Source organism: Cavia porcellus, unplaced genomic scaffold (genome assembly GCF_034190915.1).
Source record: "Cavia porcellus strain 051 isolate PalLab524CR breed Dunkin Hartley unplaced genomic scaffold, mCavPor4.1 scaffold_30, whole genome shotgun sequence".
NCBI lineage: Eukaryota > Metazoa > Chordata > Mammalia > Rodentia > Caviidae > Cavia > Cavia porcellus.
In genome coordinates this window covers 10,261,700-10,277,951 of record NW_026947513.1, presented here as the reverse complement: position 1 = coordinate 10,277,951, position 16,252 = coordinate 10,261,700, and the positions used below count along the sequence as shown (strand labels likewise).

The following is a 16,252-nucleotide window of genomic DNA, read 5'->3' as shown; positions in this document are numbered from 1 at the left end:
CCAGAACCAGAGAAAATGTGGATGTGAGAGAGGAGGAGGCCAATGATGAGAAAGCTTACCAAGTCAAATTCTCCTGGTTCAATTCTTTAACCAGGCACCAGGTTTTGTTTCCATCACCCTCCAACAATGTCATTAAATCCCAACATTATTAGCAGACTAATTCATTGTTAAACTTACAGATTTTACGGCCCAATCACTTCAAAAATCTGTTAGCTAGCAACCAAAACTTCAGCACACTGAACTGTTTGTGGGATGTTTTCAATAAGAACTATCACATCTGTGTCTAAAAATCTAAAAATGGCTATAAAAATTCTACTAGCAACAGAAGAACAGAGAAATAATCAGGCTAACATTGTAAAATGTAAACAAAATAATAAAAATTCTACAAAATTATATTTTCTTGAATGAAGAAATGAACCCATTCTTTAATCTGAAAAAATTAAAGATATTTTTCAAGTAATAAAGGGGTTCATCTTTATAAACTCAAAGTAGGGAGTCATATGTCAGAAATATATACAATACACTTAACCTATCAAATACCATAGCATAGTGGAGAGTACCTTAGGCATGTTCAGAACACTTCCATTAGACTCCAGATACAAAGTATCATCCATTAGGATGCCTAATTCATAATGAAGTGCTGAATATCTCATGCAAATTTCTGAATATCTGTATCAGAAAATCACTGGTAACAAAAATAGATGTAGAATATCATTTTTTAATTTCTTAAGTCTGACTCTGTAGTTGACTAGAAATCAACTTGTTTCTGTGGCATCAAGATTGTGTCCCTTATAACAAGCCCAAGTAAAGTTTAAAATTCAAAATACAGTTGCCACTAAATGCATGTAAGTTTGACATCATTATATAGGCAAGAAAATATAAATCAAACCGTTACAATGTGTAACTCCTGTGTACAGAAAATAGTAGAAATAAAGACTAACAATGAAAATAAAAGAAGTGAAAATAGCTGAATTAACGGAAGAGTAATCAGTCTTAGAAGACAGGAAAACAGGACATGATTGAAGAGATAATAGTCAAAGAATAGTAGCTAAGCTTTCTCCATAACCAAATATATGAATTTGAAAAAGCTGCAGTCTCTTGTTAGGAAAGGTTAATCTGTTGGCTGAGAAATCTTGGTAACATTTTAATGTGCCAAAGACTTAAGAAGAGCCAAGTGATTTTTTGAACTTTGTGAGAATTTACAAAGTATAGAGTCCCAAGCTTTCTTTCCATAAAAGACTTCCAGAAATATTAAGACGTATAGCTACCTAGTCCTGGCAAAAATAAAGAACACTCAAAAACAAGGAGTTTCCATTTACACTGACCTGTATCTCTCAGGTCCCCACCACAGTGGTTACTGGTCACAAGGTTTGCCCAAGGTTGTTATTCTATTAAGGATATAAAAGGGAAGATAGAAATAGACTCATGCTACTGTCTCATTCTACAAAACTTGTCTTCTTTCTGAAGCTATAAATATCAAACACATGTAGTTTAAAAAAATATGGATTAAAATTTTATGTGACAAGAAATAATTTCAAAAGGAAAAAAAAATCATGGTTTATACCCATCCCTCTTACTCCTACCTTGTTTGATTGAAGTCTAGCTCAAAAGAGACTGTCCTCTATAGATTTATTAAGCTTGTCAGTGCTAGGTGGGAAAACCAGCTTACGTGTAGAAAAATTATCAGAGATATTTGATTGGGTCACCTATCTCCAAAGAACTACTAAATGTGTTATTTCTCAGCTCAGCCTCTAGGACCCATTGCACTGAAGTGTCTTCTTCCCTTCAGAAAAAGGGGTTTTCTTTGTGAGCTTTAGTTGATCTGATATTTTGTTGTTTTGTCAATAACAGAGAAATCAAAGAGACAAATTACTAACCCCCCAAAAAAGAGACAAAAAGAATGGAGTAATTTAAGTCTGAAACTGATGGCAGAGGTTAGAAAGACATGAAAAAATGAACATTTTTCTTATGATGTGTGATATATCTCTGTGATTGCTTTGTGTAAGATTTTGGATGTCTACTCTGCTATAGATTTTGCTCACAACATAAAAGATAAATCATGTTTTGTCTCCATTTTAGAATTCTTGTTCATATACAAGTCCCCTACATTTTCTTAAACATTTTTTTCCAGGTGAGCAATAGATAATTACATAAAAGTGGAAACCAAATTTATGAGTTAAAACTTTTTAACCCTAGTTATCTTTCAGTTCATTTTTGGATCTTATTGATAAGAGCAGACCCTGTCTTTCTTACTAAACTACACGCCTCTCTTAAATAATAAATGTAAACTAACGGAATAAACTTAGTATTCTTGAATTTCTTCAGAAGACTTCTTTGTCACCCAACTACAACATTGAAGTTCAAATTAGAACTAGTTAAATAAGAAGGGAACGGCAGGGTTCCTTTATCCATTGTGCTTTTGTAGCTTTGGACTTGAAACCAAATGTGATTGCTTGGTGTCTGCTTGCTGTGAGGTAACCTCAAAGGCAAAGTCATTCACATGACTGGTTTTCCAGGTTACTTCTTAAATGTGGTTGCCTAGCCCCTTACACCATGCTGTATGGCCTTTGTACAACTGGCTTAATGAGGGTATCCTGTCTGTAATTGTCCCCTGAAGCAACTTTTCATCTGCAACATTAAGGATTTCAGGAGGTTAGTCAACCTTTTGAACCAAGATATGTCCTTGGATTAGAACCAAGTGCCTCCTTCCTGAATTTATTATTTTTTCACTTATAGCTAGAAGGACATTTCCTGATCAAAGTTTTGAAAAATTGTTTTCTTGTTAAAGAAAACAATAATATGTTTTTTTTTGTGTGTGTGTGTGTGTGTGTGTGTCTTTATGATTTTCATTGTGTCTCTACAGAGCAACAGACAGACAAAAGGGCAGGCAGGCAGTAAAACATATTTACTCTGTATTCACCAAGAGCTTGTCACTGCTATACTTGAAGGAATAACAACATTCACATAAACTACTAAAAAGAAACACTGAGAAGGGCAACAAGGAAAATACATAGATTGAGTACAATGACAGGAAATTCAGAGTGCTGCTTATAGAATTGGCTAAGTAGTTCCTGACAAAACTTATACATGCATAGTCCTTGCTAATAAGTGTTAAGTATCCATGTGAACCCAATGTAGAAAAGAAATAATGGGGTGGAGAAAACTTAGACATCCACACAATACTGAGCACTCCTGTAGAAGGTGGGTTCTCATCCCATTATATTTCATTCTGTTTCATTTGTGAAATAATTTAAAAGGTGTAAAAAAGAGATAATACTATAGAAAGACACCTTGACAAAGGAAACCAGAGCTGGACAGTAGTTAAAAAGCAGTAAAGATAGATTTTATTCTGTAAGTACTGCAGTAGAGAAAAAAAGACTTCACTGAATATAGACCTGAGCTCAATTCCAAATACAACAAAGACAACTGAGAGTTTATAGCCAGCCAGGGGGTGGGCAAGAAACTTACTAAGAAGAGATCTCAGGGATCCTGGAATTCCTGTTAAACTGGCCTATCAAGGACTTAGCCTGCAAAGGCAGGAGTTGTGGACCTTGATATGATATCAAGGTTGGTTAGATATTAAGCACAGGTGGTATTTCTGCTAAATGGACTTAGGAGATTCTTTACTAAAACTGACTTCAGCAGGCCAAGTATAAAGCTCAGTCACGAGGCCTGGGTGCAAAAGAGACTCTAGTGGAACAATTTGGAATTTGGTCAAGGAGAGTCTGAGCCTCTCTTTCTGAGTAAATGATGTGCAGTAAGGACATTAACTTCCAAGAAAAGGAAATGTACTAGGAGTCTATTATGCTAGAAATAATAGTACAAAATGGGAAAAAGAGAATGCTGTTATAAATTTTTAGGAAAATTCCTCTGAATTTACCATCAGAAAGCACTGAATCAAAAATATCAGCAAAGCAACCCCTTAGGTTTCAGCAGCTCTATGGAGGGGTGTTGTCCAATCAGTGGTCCTTTTTCATCCCCCCCCCCCGACACTGTTCAATAACTCAATTAGATGTTAAATGGAAGCCAAGTTAGGAGCTAAAGGGTTAGGGTAATGATATAGGGGAACGAAATTCCTGACTTACTACATGTCTGGTAAGGGTTCATGTTCTTTAAAATTGAAGAAAGAATTTTAGGAACAATGGAAGTTAAGAGCAGAAATCTTTATTGAGAGAAAGAAAGCTTCTGTCTGAGAGAGAGAGACACAAGGAATACTGACTGGGTTGCCAAAGATTCTGTATTTTTTAGAGATTTTTATAGAGTAAAACCATGAGGAGAGGTGGGTATAAAGTGGGGAAAACTGAGAGCTTGCAAAGCAGATGGTCATGAGGTGGGAGAGAGCTATGATCAATAAGTTTAATTGTTCAGGTAAAATTGACCAAATCAGAGACAAATTGGGAAGTGAGTCACAAAGCAAGGGAACATTCTTTATGGATCAGTGACTCTTCCCCTAGGAGGCTGGGATGGTGACTACTGGCTCCTCAGTGTGATCCATACCTAATCCCTAAGGATTATACTTAAGGGTTTGGTTGCATTTGTTTTGCCTTGTGCTTTGAGATCTGGACCACAGCAAGAGGTGTGTGTCTCCTCCAAGATCACAAGACATCTGGTCCTCTTGGCCTGCTTCTTGGCGGGCCTAGCCCGTCTGTCTATATTTTTTATATTTCTTTCTTTCTTTCTTTTTTAGATTACATATTGTCATGTTAGAAATAGTTGTTCAGGTTACAAAATTAAAGCGTATGAAGTGGGCAGTCACACAGTGAGACTGAAAACAGTTTTTCAATGATCGAACAAAAACTTAGTAATATAGTTATCTGTCTTACACACTTACACATACATGCAGTTATATCTTTTAAAGAGCTTTCTTTTCCTCTCTTCTTTCACAACAACAATTACACATTTTGGAATTTAATATTCATACAATTTTTATTACTTTTTTATTTTGAAGACAATAAAACCAAATGTGACAAAACAAAATACAATCAGACAAAACAAGAGGATGGACCTAGTGCATGATGTAATAACAAAATACAAGGTGAACAACAATGGTTATCATAATGCCTCTTGCTATCTCAAAATAATCCCCCATATTATCAGGTATAATAAAATTGAACAAAACAGTATAGAACTAAAACAATAAAAATGAAACATTAGAGATGTTACAGGATTTCAAAAGAAGATAATAGTCAAAACAGAATGGGTATCATAGTGAATCTTACTGTCTTCAATGTAGTTGCCTATATGCTCAGACTTGATACTATCAAACAAACAGAATAGAGGAAAATCAGCTAAAATAAGACAGTGAAAACAATTCAGGCCTTCAAATCAAGTTAATAGGAAATCAAAAATAGTCACCATAATATATCTTGCTATCTTTGGAATAGCTGTCCATGCCATCAAATCTAATACAAGAAGACAGACTGGAACAGAATAAAACTAAACTAAAAGGAATGATAAAAAAATATGGATTTCAAATTATGATAAAAGATTAACAATGGCCATTGCCTTCCCATTTTAGACAATTCCTCCCCTTTCACTTTTACAGGCTGCATTGTACATTTTGCATCCCACTAACTCCTTTAGTTTTCAGACTAGGGAGGCATCCCGCTATTCACCTAATTAATTCTGAATCTTTTTACCCATGAACATGATCTCAAGTTGTATCCATTTACCTCAAGGTTTTCTTTCTTTATGGCTAAGTAGTTTTCTATTGTATAAAAGTGTTATGACTTTTTAGCCAATCTGCAGCTGATGGGCCAGCTATCCCACTTTTATCTGGTTCCCTGTCACACAGATCATTGTTTTCTCATCTTTGACTTTCAGCTTATTTACCTGCTTTCAGGTTAATTATATTTCTTATATAAAGCATATTATTAGACCCTATCTCCTGATACACGCTGCTTGTGTTTCTTTTTATTAGTGCATCAAGGCCATCCATGTTAGTGATTATGCCCTACCTTTTCTGCCTCACTTCTGCCATGCTATTTTTCTACCATTAGTTGTCTAAGTTTCCCCCTTATTCCACCATCTGACCTGCTCAGTGGGCCCCCTCTACCACTGTACCTGATAGTGTGGTCTTTTTTCTTTTTCTCTAGAATGTCCTTCAGTATTTTATGTAGGGTTGTATTGGTGGTCATGAACTCTCCCAGTTCCTTTTTGTCATAGAACATCTTGTCTCTCTATTAATTTTGAGAGATAATTTTTCAGGATACATCAATCTGGGTTGCAGGATATTTTCTTTCAGGAATTGGAGACTTCACTCCAAGCTCTTCTTGATTTGATGGTTTGTGTCAAGAAGTCTGCCATGATTCTGATGGGTTTTCCTTTATAGGTGATCTGTTTTTTTTTTTTTTCTTCCTCTGGCAGCTTTTAATATTTTGTTCTTGTGCTGAATTTCTGGAATCTTGATTATTATATGTCTGGGTGTAGATCTATTTTGGTTATGGCTGGCTGGAGTTCTGTATGCCTCATATATCTGAATATCATTTCCTTTTCCTTTGCTTGAAAAGTTCTCTTTAAATTTTTCTGTAAATAGCCTTTGTATTTCATTTGTGTTTATCCCTGGTTCTTCATTCATGTTTTTTATTCTTAAGGTATAGATCCTCTTATCATCTTCTAGCCTTTCTATTGTTACTTCCTGGTTCTTTGTTATTTTTAAGAGATCTTTCCTTTTGTAATCTCAAATTACTGTCTTCAGGGTTTGATAGTTTATCTTTAGTTTCTTTCAAGCAGTTTTGCCAGCTTTCAATAGGGTGTTTAATTTCCTGGTAATCTCTTTGAATCTGTTTGATGTGTTGTAATATTTTCTATATTCTTCATTGATGGTTTCCCTCCTTTTTCTATGCTCCTGTAGTCTTGCATCTGTGTCTTCTTTAGAGGTGCTTCTCAATTCTTTTATTATGTTTCTCATATCTTCTTTTATTTGAGATAGTATTTCTGTTCTAAGTTCTTTTATAGCTTCATGGAGTTGTTTCTTTATTTCAGTTGCTGTTGCTTCAAAAACTGCAGGTATGCAACCCCTGACCTTGTTTGGATTGGAGGCCAGAGACTGCCTTTGGTTTCTTCCTCTTGTCATGTTCCTGGTTTCTTCCAGACAAGTGGGTAACAGGGTCCCCGGCACTTCCTGTATTGGTTATAATTATTCTGAAGTGTGTTGGCTAGGTATTTCTGCTGTTTGCTGCTTTCTCCAGTCTGCTGGTGGCTACTGGAGTGTAAGCAGGGGCAGACAGGATGGTCCCTACCTTCTGAGCAGGTTAACCACAGAGAGTCTTCACCACCTTAATGTGTGCCAAGCAGGTGAGGTTGGTTAGGGATAGCTTTAGGGAAACTTTGGCAGTGGCTATTGGACTGCCAGCAGAGGGGTGGGACTCAATCCAAGCAATTTCCACCAGTCTGCTCTGAGCTAGGAGTTGCTGAACAAAGCTGGCTGCAGTTCTGTCTGCAGGCTTATCTTGCCCAAATCCAAAAGGCTGCCTGGCCAATCTCCCACTCCCACAGGAGAACTGAGTCCCACACACTCACCACCAGCCAGTGAAGTTCTCTGATCTGATGCTCCCCTCCACCACTGTGTCTCCCTGCCAAGGCCTTCAGACTTGCTAGCCACCAGCTTCACTGTGCCCATGCATCTCTGGGTTGCAACAGCACTTCTGGCATGGTGGTTCCAGCTCCAGTGAAAATGCTGCCAGCTACTGCCTTCTTCTGTTAAGTTTTTCTTTTCTTTTGTTTTCTTTTCTTTTTATTCTCTTAGTGGGCTTCAATACTCACTTTAGTTTCTTCCTGGGTTGAAGAGACCCAATTCTTCCCTATTGTCTTCTTCAGAATGCTATATTCCAGCATGTGGGCTGTTTCTCTCAGAGAGGCTATTTACTCTGCTGCTTACTGCTCTGCCATCTTCCCAGACTCCTGTCTGTAATATTTCTAACTAGCTCAGCTGCCTAGAACATTAAGACTGGAGAAAGTACTGTTTTGTTCAATTTTATTATATCTGATGATATAGGCAACTCTTTTTTAAGGTAGCAAGAGGCATTATGGTAATCATTGTTTATCACCTGGTATTCTGTTTTCACATCATGTAGTATGTCCATCTTTTTTTTTTTTTTTGAGTGACTCCATTTTGTTTTGTCACATTTGGTTTTTATTCTCTTAAAAAAAGTAATAAGAACTGTGGGAGTAATAAAACCCAAAATGTGTAATTATTATTGTAAAAAAGAGAGGAAAAGAAAGTGCTCTAAAGGATATAACTGCATGTATATTTAAGTGTGTAAGATAGAAAACCATATTACCAAGTTTTTGTCAGATCATTGAACAGAACTGTTTGCAGTCTCACCATTTGAAAGTCCACTTTATATGCTTTAATTTTGTAACTTAAACAACTATTTCTAAGATGACAATATGTAAGTTGTTAACTAGTGATTTCTTACTGTTTATTTTTTTGAAAATCCGTATTACTTGTACCCTTTTACTATTTTTGTTTTCTCTTTAAATAAAAAAAAAAAGTTTTAAAAAAAGACTGGGAAAATAAAGATAGGAGCCCTTAAGAAAAAGATAAGACTTAAAAATCATGAAAGCAGATTTAATCTAAATAGTAATTATACAGAAAATAATGTCATAATATTGTTTAAAAAGATAAGGCAGGCATTATTCCATTGTATGTTAATACAGAGACCATACTGCAATGGAATTTTTGTTGTGGGGCAGAGAGGTTAAGCCTAACATTAAAAAAAAAAATGAAAATAAAGTGGGAACTTACAGCCAAGAAGTAGAAACTGTGGGAAGCTGGTCCATGAGCAGGTTATTATTAAAGAGAAATCTCAGTAGTAAAGGAATTTCTGGCCAAATCAACAAATTTCTTATTAAAGGCAGGCCATGATGATCAGAGATCAGATTTCACTGGGACATGATGGGGGATGGATAATTTGATCAAATATTAGGGTAAGTTTTCATTAAGAATGAGCATTTTTCACTAAAGCAAAGGAGAATTGATGCTAACTTTAGGCTGTTGACAGGAGGATGATGTCTAACTGAAAAAAGACTCAGAAGAGTTTGACTAAATTTTGGTTAAGAAACTAATCTTCCACCATAAATAGAAAGTTCTAAGGTTTCATCTATCCTTTCCTCCTCAAAGAAAGACAATGTACTTTGAAGCCTTCAGTCTAAATAGAGATAATCATCGTATAGAACAAAAGTATATATAGAAAGACAAAGTACATTGGTATACGTGTGATTGCTGAATGGCAAATGCTCACTTCATGCTTTACAAAGTGAAAGAGAAAACATATTGAATATAGACTCCTCCATGACTTGTGATCAACTTTTCTCAAAATTGTCTCATTTAATTGTCATATTATCTCTATGAAATAGCTACAATTAGCCTCCTAGAGAAGAACAATTCAAATACTAAAAGAAATGTGACAATTTTCTGATAATGACTCTTTGCAGGCAGGGTTTGAGCCCACATTTGTCTTGGTAAAGTGCTTGCACATAGCTGGCTAAAGAAAAATCTTAACCGTACAAAAATGAAAATAAATTGGCACCCTCTTCAGGATATATGATTACAATACTGAATATAAATTTACAATTCACTATGACTTGTCTTCCTGTATGGAAGACAGCTAAAACCAAGACCTATGGACAGAAGCAAGTGGATTAGAGCTGAGCTTTTAATTCTGGTGAACTACTTAATGCATTCTTCCTTCCCCAAGTTTTCTGATTGTCATCATAGAACTTGAGAACTCTAAATGGGAGATGATTAAAAAAAAAAAAAAAACAGGAAGTTGTGCTGTAGTTTAACATCCTATCCTTGATACATATCTGATCTTCCAGATTAATAGGGACTCTCATTACTCAAAATAAAATGGCTTATTTCCTGGTTTTATGGCTCATTATGTTGCACAATAAGAAGCTCTGTGCAAGCATTTGTTTTGTCTGGGCTTAGGAGACAGTGGCCAGCCGACATATGATTTCTGGTTAGCACGCTTTTCTCAGAAATATTGGATGAAAGTGACATTTACCTTGGAATAATAATCAACTGGTAGTTTTTATAATTAACCGGTATTCCCTAGAACTGCTTTTCCACTGAAAGTGTCAGACCTTAATGTGTCTTTTTCTTTCTATTGTGTGAATAGATACTTTTTTTTTTTTTTCAAATAGCATTATTCAAGGAATGTTTGTGTGTTAGGGTAAAAGAAAAAAATTAAATAACATAGTTAAGTCATTTCCATCCCATTAATTAATTAATTATTTTAACAATATATGAGTAATGTATGAGGCATTCATTCTGTATTTTCATCCTTAAACAATGACACTCTATCTAACCCCTGTCTCCAACCAGGTCACTTGTTTTAAGTGTGATGTGTCACTTATGGTGCGTAGAAGTGTATGTGGTGGGAACTAAATAAATGCTAAAACAGAATGAATTATGATAATGAATATGTAGAAAATTGAATCCAGGACAAACAGAATAGCTAGTACAAAAGCCACAAAGTAGAAAGTATGCTTGGTAAATTGATGCAACCATAGTGCGGATAAGATGTCTGAGAAGATTTAAAAGCAGAAGAATAGCTTCTGTGGAAATAGCATTTAGGGTTAAAATATTTATATAATTTTAGTTCACAGCAAATACTTCTGATTTCATTTAAGTGTATGTGTTAATCAAGGTTTGCTATGTGACAGATTATCAGAGGTAATTTAAGAGGAAAAGATACTGATTTTGGCTAATTGGTGCAGCTGTTTTAGTTCATGGTCACTTTGCCTTAATGGTTTTGGGCCTGAAGAGAGACAGAAAATATACGCCATGCAATACAGCTCCTCACTTTAGGATGGCAAGGAAAAAATAGAGGAAGTGTCTAGGACCCCAGTGAACTAATGTCTTCCAACTAGGCTGCAACAACACTGACTTCCAATAGTGCATGGCTAGTGAACAATTTTTAACACATTCTCATTTAGGAACACTTAAAACACACAAAAAGTTGTCTCAGAAAACTTGTGGCAGGATTTTATCCAGGGCATGAGTTGTCTTATGGCTTATTTTATTATGACTGCCACTTAACTACTAACATAAATAATATGTATTTGTACACACCAAATAAAGATACAAATATATTGATGTATGTATTTTTTTCCTGAAATAACTCAGAAACCTGTGTCATCATACAAATCATATAGGAAGCACACACGTGTATGCTACACAGTAATACCTCGGTTCATAAATCTTTCAGTTCATGAAAAATTTGGTTCACAAATAGAAGCATTTGGCCAAATCTTGTTTCTGTTTATGAAATCTGCTTTGGGTGACAAACAAGGCTGCAGCCATTTTCCCTGCGTGAGCACAAAGGCAGCCATCTTCTCCAGAGTCAAGGAATGAATTAAGCTTATGAACTGAGTTACCACTGCATATTTAAATCTACTTCGTGAACCACATATGCTGTCAGCTCTCAAGACATAGACAATAAGAAATTGAATCCTGAATTGAAATATACACATATATATGTACACACACACACGTACACACGTACACATATATAAGAAAGATTTACCTGTAAAATTTCCAAAACTTGAGAAAAACATAATCTACTTCACTTCCTGAACCTGTAAACATTCTCTTTATGTCCAAATCCTGGTGACAAAATCTGATTTTCAGATTCAAAATGTGACACAAAAAGACAATCATAAAAATCTTTTTTCTGAGACAATATTCAACCTATTTATCATGATCATGATTCTTAAATGTTCTATTAATTTTTACTTCCTATGATTTATTACTTCCAGGATAGAACTTATTAAATGTACAAATTAATATGGCTGCATTTCTAACTATTGCGACTCATTATAGATATATTATTTTTAAATGAAATTTAATTTTAATAACTAAAATAGTGAAGTAATCTATAGGTGAGAAAGAGAAAAAAGTCAGTATGAAGCTGGCCTTTGATTATTTATACTCCATCTCATCTTCCTCGCGAAGGTATTATCACACCATCCTCAGAATTATCAATGTAACTCTAGGACACTGGTTTCTGATAGAAATGTGTCATGGCTGAAAAGATAAGAAGTAGCAAATATAAATGACCTTTATTTTAAGAATGTGGGGAGAGACCCCCGACCCTCTGGGGTCTGACATTTTCTCGCCAGTCAGCGATCTCTTGGTTGGACATGTAGAGTGGGGGCATACTTGTAGCTTAGGTTGGGGGTGGTGTCTGAGGGGCATTAGGGATGTGCAGGTATCTCGTTGGTATTCATTTCATGCCAGAGTAAATGCCTAGAGGTGGGGAAGATAGAGCTCCTTGGTTCCATCTGAGGCTTTACCGGCTACGGTGTCCCCTCTGGGCCATAATCCTTTCAGTTTTCTCCTTAGACAACTTTTCGTTACACTTTGTAACCTTTTCTAGGAACTGAAGCTATCTCCAGTATCTGAGCCTTTTAGAATTTGATAGTAGCTACAATCATTATGAATCTTATTACATTTACACAGAGGGCACAAAATGGCACAGAGGGAAACTACTCATGTTTTTGAGATACACACATTTTATTTGGAGACAATAGGTTAGTACCAGTAGACAAAATTATCATGGTTGTCTACAAAACTATTTGAGGATAATATAGAGGATCTTACTAACATTGTGCCCCAGCATAAAAGTGTGATTGTGTCCAACACAACACACTAGCAAGTCTTTAATTGGAAACAGTTATTTTTTGTTGTAAAGTGCTCAGCTAATAAGAACCGTATATGTTCTTTTGTTGTATATGTTTCCACTTTTGCTAAACGGAAGGAAAACAAGAGATGGAGGGAGGGGAAAGAGATGAAAAAAGAACTAAGATGTGCTTTGTACATCTAACGACTTCCCATGAGAAAAGTCATCATTATGAACTGAAAATGCACCATTGAAAAAAAAAAAAAACTAACAGAAGATTAATTTGGGTGGGAATGGCATGGGAAATTCAGTTTTGCTGATGAGCAGACAAAAAGCCAACATCACCAGAATTATAAATGCAACTAATTCAACTTAGCTGTCACCAACTTCAACAGGTACTGCCAAGAGCATTGTCCCCATGGGCCATTGTCATCAAAGTGACAGTTTTGCCCTGTCAGAGCAAAGCTGTGATAAATAACAGGTATTGATAAGGTTGTCCATCAGAATTATACAAACAACATTCACTGCCAAAAATTCAAAGCTTCCTTGCAGGCATTTGAGGACTTGCATTCCATAGAAGGGAAATGTAAAGTATGAGTGGAATTGTTTGTGAATGTCACTGTTAAAATGTAATCACAGAAATGTGGGGTCCAGAAAATACAATGAATTAAGAGTTTACAAAGGCAAAAAACTTAAAATCATGTATATTCATGTTATATAAATTCATATAAACATCTAGCTATCAAGGTTACTAATCTTCCTGATCCTTAATAATCTAAAAATCACTTGATCTAATACTAATTTACATTTTGTAGAAAATAAAGTTAGTTTTCTCATATCGCAGGGAATTTTTTGGGGGAGGTTAATTTTCATTGCTTCCTGCGTCTCTGAAATTCTATTCTCCACTCAATTCCTGTACAGAAACTCTCACCTTCCAAGTGTAATTTTTCTGCAGTCACTGAGAAACAGAAATAAAATTTTGTCTTGCTTTTAGATTAAGAAAAAAATAATCCATATGACAAAATGTATTAAATTTTTAGAAAAATGTACATAAAAATGACTTACATAATTAAAAATTACAATACTGGTTATTCCTGTTCTTTAAAAAAATCATGTTTTCAAAATTTCCAAACTTAGGAGGCCAATAACATCTTTGATTCACTGTCTTCATTCTTTCTACACTCTATCCTTTTCTAGGGCCTACCCGTACATGCATGGAATGCTTTAGAAATTTGCATGTCATCCTTGCAAAGGGACTGTGCTAATCTCTGTATCATTCCCATCTTAGTATATGTGCTGCAGGAACAAGCATAGTACTTTTCTATACTTTCAAATTCATTTCCAATCTTAACACAAATCTATTTGATTTTCTCTGTATGTCACAGCACAATAATATTTATATAGCCCTATGTATTTAATTTCTTAATCATGGTATCTTAATTAAAAAGTTTCTTTTTTAAATTATAATGGATCAAAACTGCAAGTCTATACATTCTAGGCTAGACTCTAGTCTTAAAAAAGAGGGATTTTCATTTTTCTTAAATTCAGTATATAATTGTATTTAATCATGTTATATATAATGGGATATTTAAATAAACATTTTGGAGACATAATGGTAGACTATAAATTCAACATACAATCTAGGCTTTATTCTTCATTTGTTCCTATATTGAAACACATGATTTAGTATTTGTCTTGATATGTTTCAGTAAAATAAAAATAAATTCTCTCATGGGTATTAAAAAAAGCTTCATTGAAGCAGTCAATAAATATTAGCTTAGAATTCTTTTTATTTGTCATTTGCAAATATGTAAACAGGTAAGCAAAGAAATGAGTAAAATGTGTAAGGAAAGTAAGTGTGCAGTAATTTATTGCTGAAATTGACAAATATTTGTAATATTTTTATATACATTTGTTTCCTATTGTATTGTATCCAAGAATTTAATTTAAGGAAAGAGTAGTAACAAACACACTACTTAAATTTTCCAAGTATTCTAGGTTTATATTTTATTTGTATTCTGACTATGCAAGGCACATTAAAACAGTACTGATAATAATAACCATTAAATATGTTTTGGTTTATTTAATTTCCTTGTATGCTGAGGGGAGTTGTGTGTTACTGTATTGGTATGTTCACACAGGTAATAGCTATTTTCTAAACAATAGTCTCGGTCACCAACCATCACTTAGCTGAGGTTTCTCACTGTAGTTTCATCCCAGCCACTTCTCTCTTCTGTGCTTTCACCATTGTCCTGTCCAGCCCTGAAGGATCTTACTGTCTGAAAACATTCATTTCATTCCTAGTGTCAAACATTTATAGGTTAATCATAAAAAAAATAAGGGTTGAGCAAAGGAAGGAAGGCAGGCAGGGAGAAAGAAGGGTGAAAAAGAATGAAAGAAGAGAAGAAAAGAAAAGAAAAATGTAGGTTAGTTTGTAAAATATTCAGATATTTAAAAAAACATTTTCATTGAGAATGTTTTAGATAGTTATGAGTTAAAAACCAATAACATGGCAATGCCATATATATATGGAACAGAATGAAAATCCAGAAATGAATTCATATAACTAAAGCTACAATGGTTTGGAACTGCAGACCAAACCACCACATGTTTAAAGTTTGATCCTCAGCCTGTGATACTATTGGGAGCTTCTGGAACCTTCAGGAGACAGAGTGTAGTAGAAAGTTATTAGGTAAGAGTGGGGTGTGTTACCGAAGATGATATTAAGGACCCTGAGTCTGTTTGTTTGTCTATCTGTCTGTCTGTTTCTCTCTCTCTCTCTCTCTCTCTCTCTCTCTCTCCTTACTGTAGTCTGTAGTCTTGAGGTGAGCAGTTTTCTTGGCCACATGCTATAGCATAAAGTGCTACTATTCTGCCTCAGGTCCAAAGTAATAGAGCCAACAGAACAAGCACTAAAAAAGACTGAAATAATTAACCCAAATACATTTTTTCTTTTCTGTAATTTGAGTGTTTTGTCACATTAACTCAAAGCTTACATAAAAGCTAACCAATTTTTGACAAAAGCATCAAAAAACTCTTTTGGATAAGAAAGAATAATTCCCAATGAACAGAGCTAGGGAAACTGTACACACATATTCAGAAGTATGAAATTAGACCCTGACCTCTCACGATATACAAAAATCAATTTTAAATGAATCAATGGCTAACATGTAAAACCTGAAATTCTGAAACCATTAGAAGAATGCATGGCGAAGGATGCTTCAGGAAACAAGAATAGAAAGCACAAAAGATCACAAAAGGCAAGGAACAAAAACAAACCAGACAGAGGAGATTAATCAATCTAAGAAGCTTCTGTTCTCCCTGAAAAATTTTCCTAGTATGGTGAATTATCTTTGAACTACTTGTAATTTAAAATTTTCTTTCAACTAATTCATGAATTTTAACAAAAGCTTAAAAGGTGTTTGTTTTTTGTACTAATTGTACCCTTGCCAAGATAATTTCTAATTTTTCTTTGGCAGTCAGAGAAAGAAAACGGCCCACAGGACATTTTTGCATTGTCTTTCAGAAAATAATTCAAATTTACAGTACATTTATAGTCAAGATATTTTCACAATATAGGAAATTAAAAGTTGTCATATCTGAAACAAAAGTTTAAATTTTCT

General features: G+C 34.8%; 1 non-coding gene across 1 annotated transcript; it reads right to left on the bottom strand.

Moving 5' to 3' along the window:
• Positions 1 to 13,837: 13,837 nt before the first annotated feature.
• LOC111756043 (U6 spliceosomal RNA) lies at positions 13,838 to 13,941 on the bottom strand. Its single transcript, XR_002790546.1, has one exon. It is a non-coding gene; the product is annotated as a U6 spliceosomal RNA (small nuclear RNA).
• Positions 13,942 to 16,252: the final 2,311 nt, after the last annotated feature.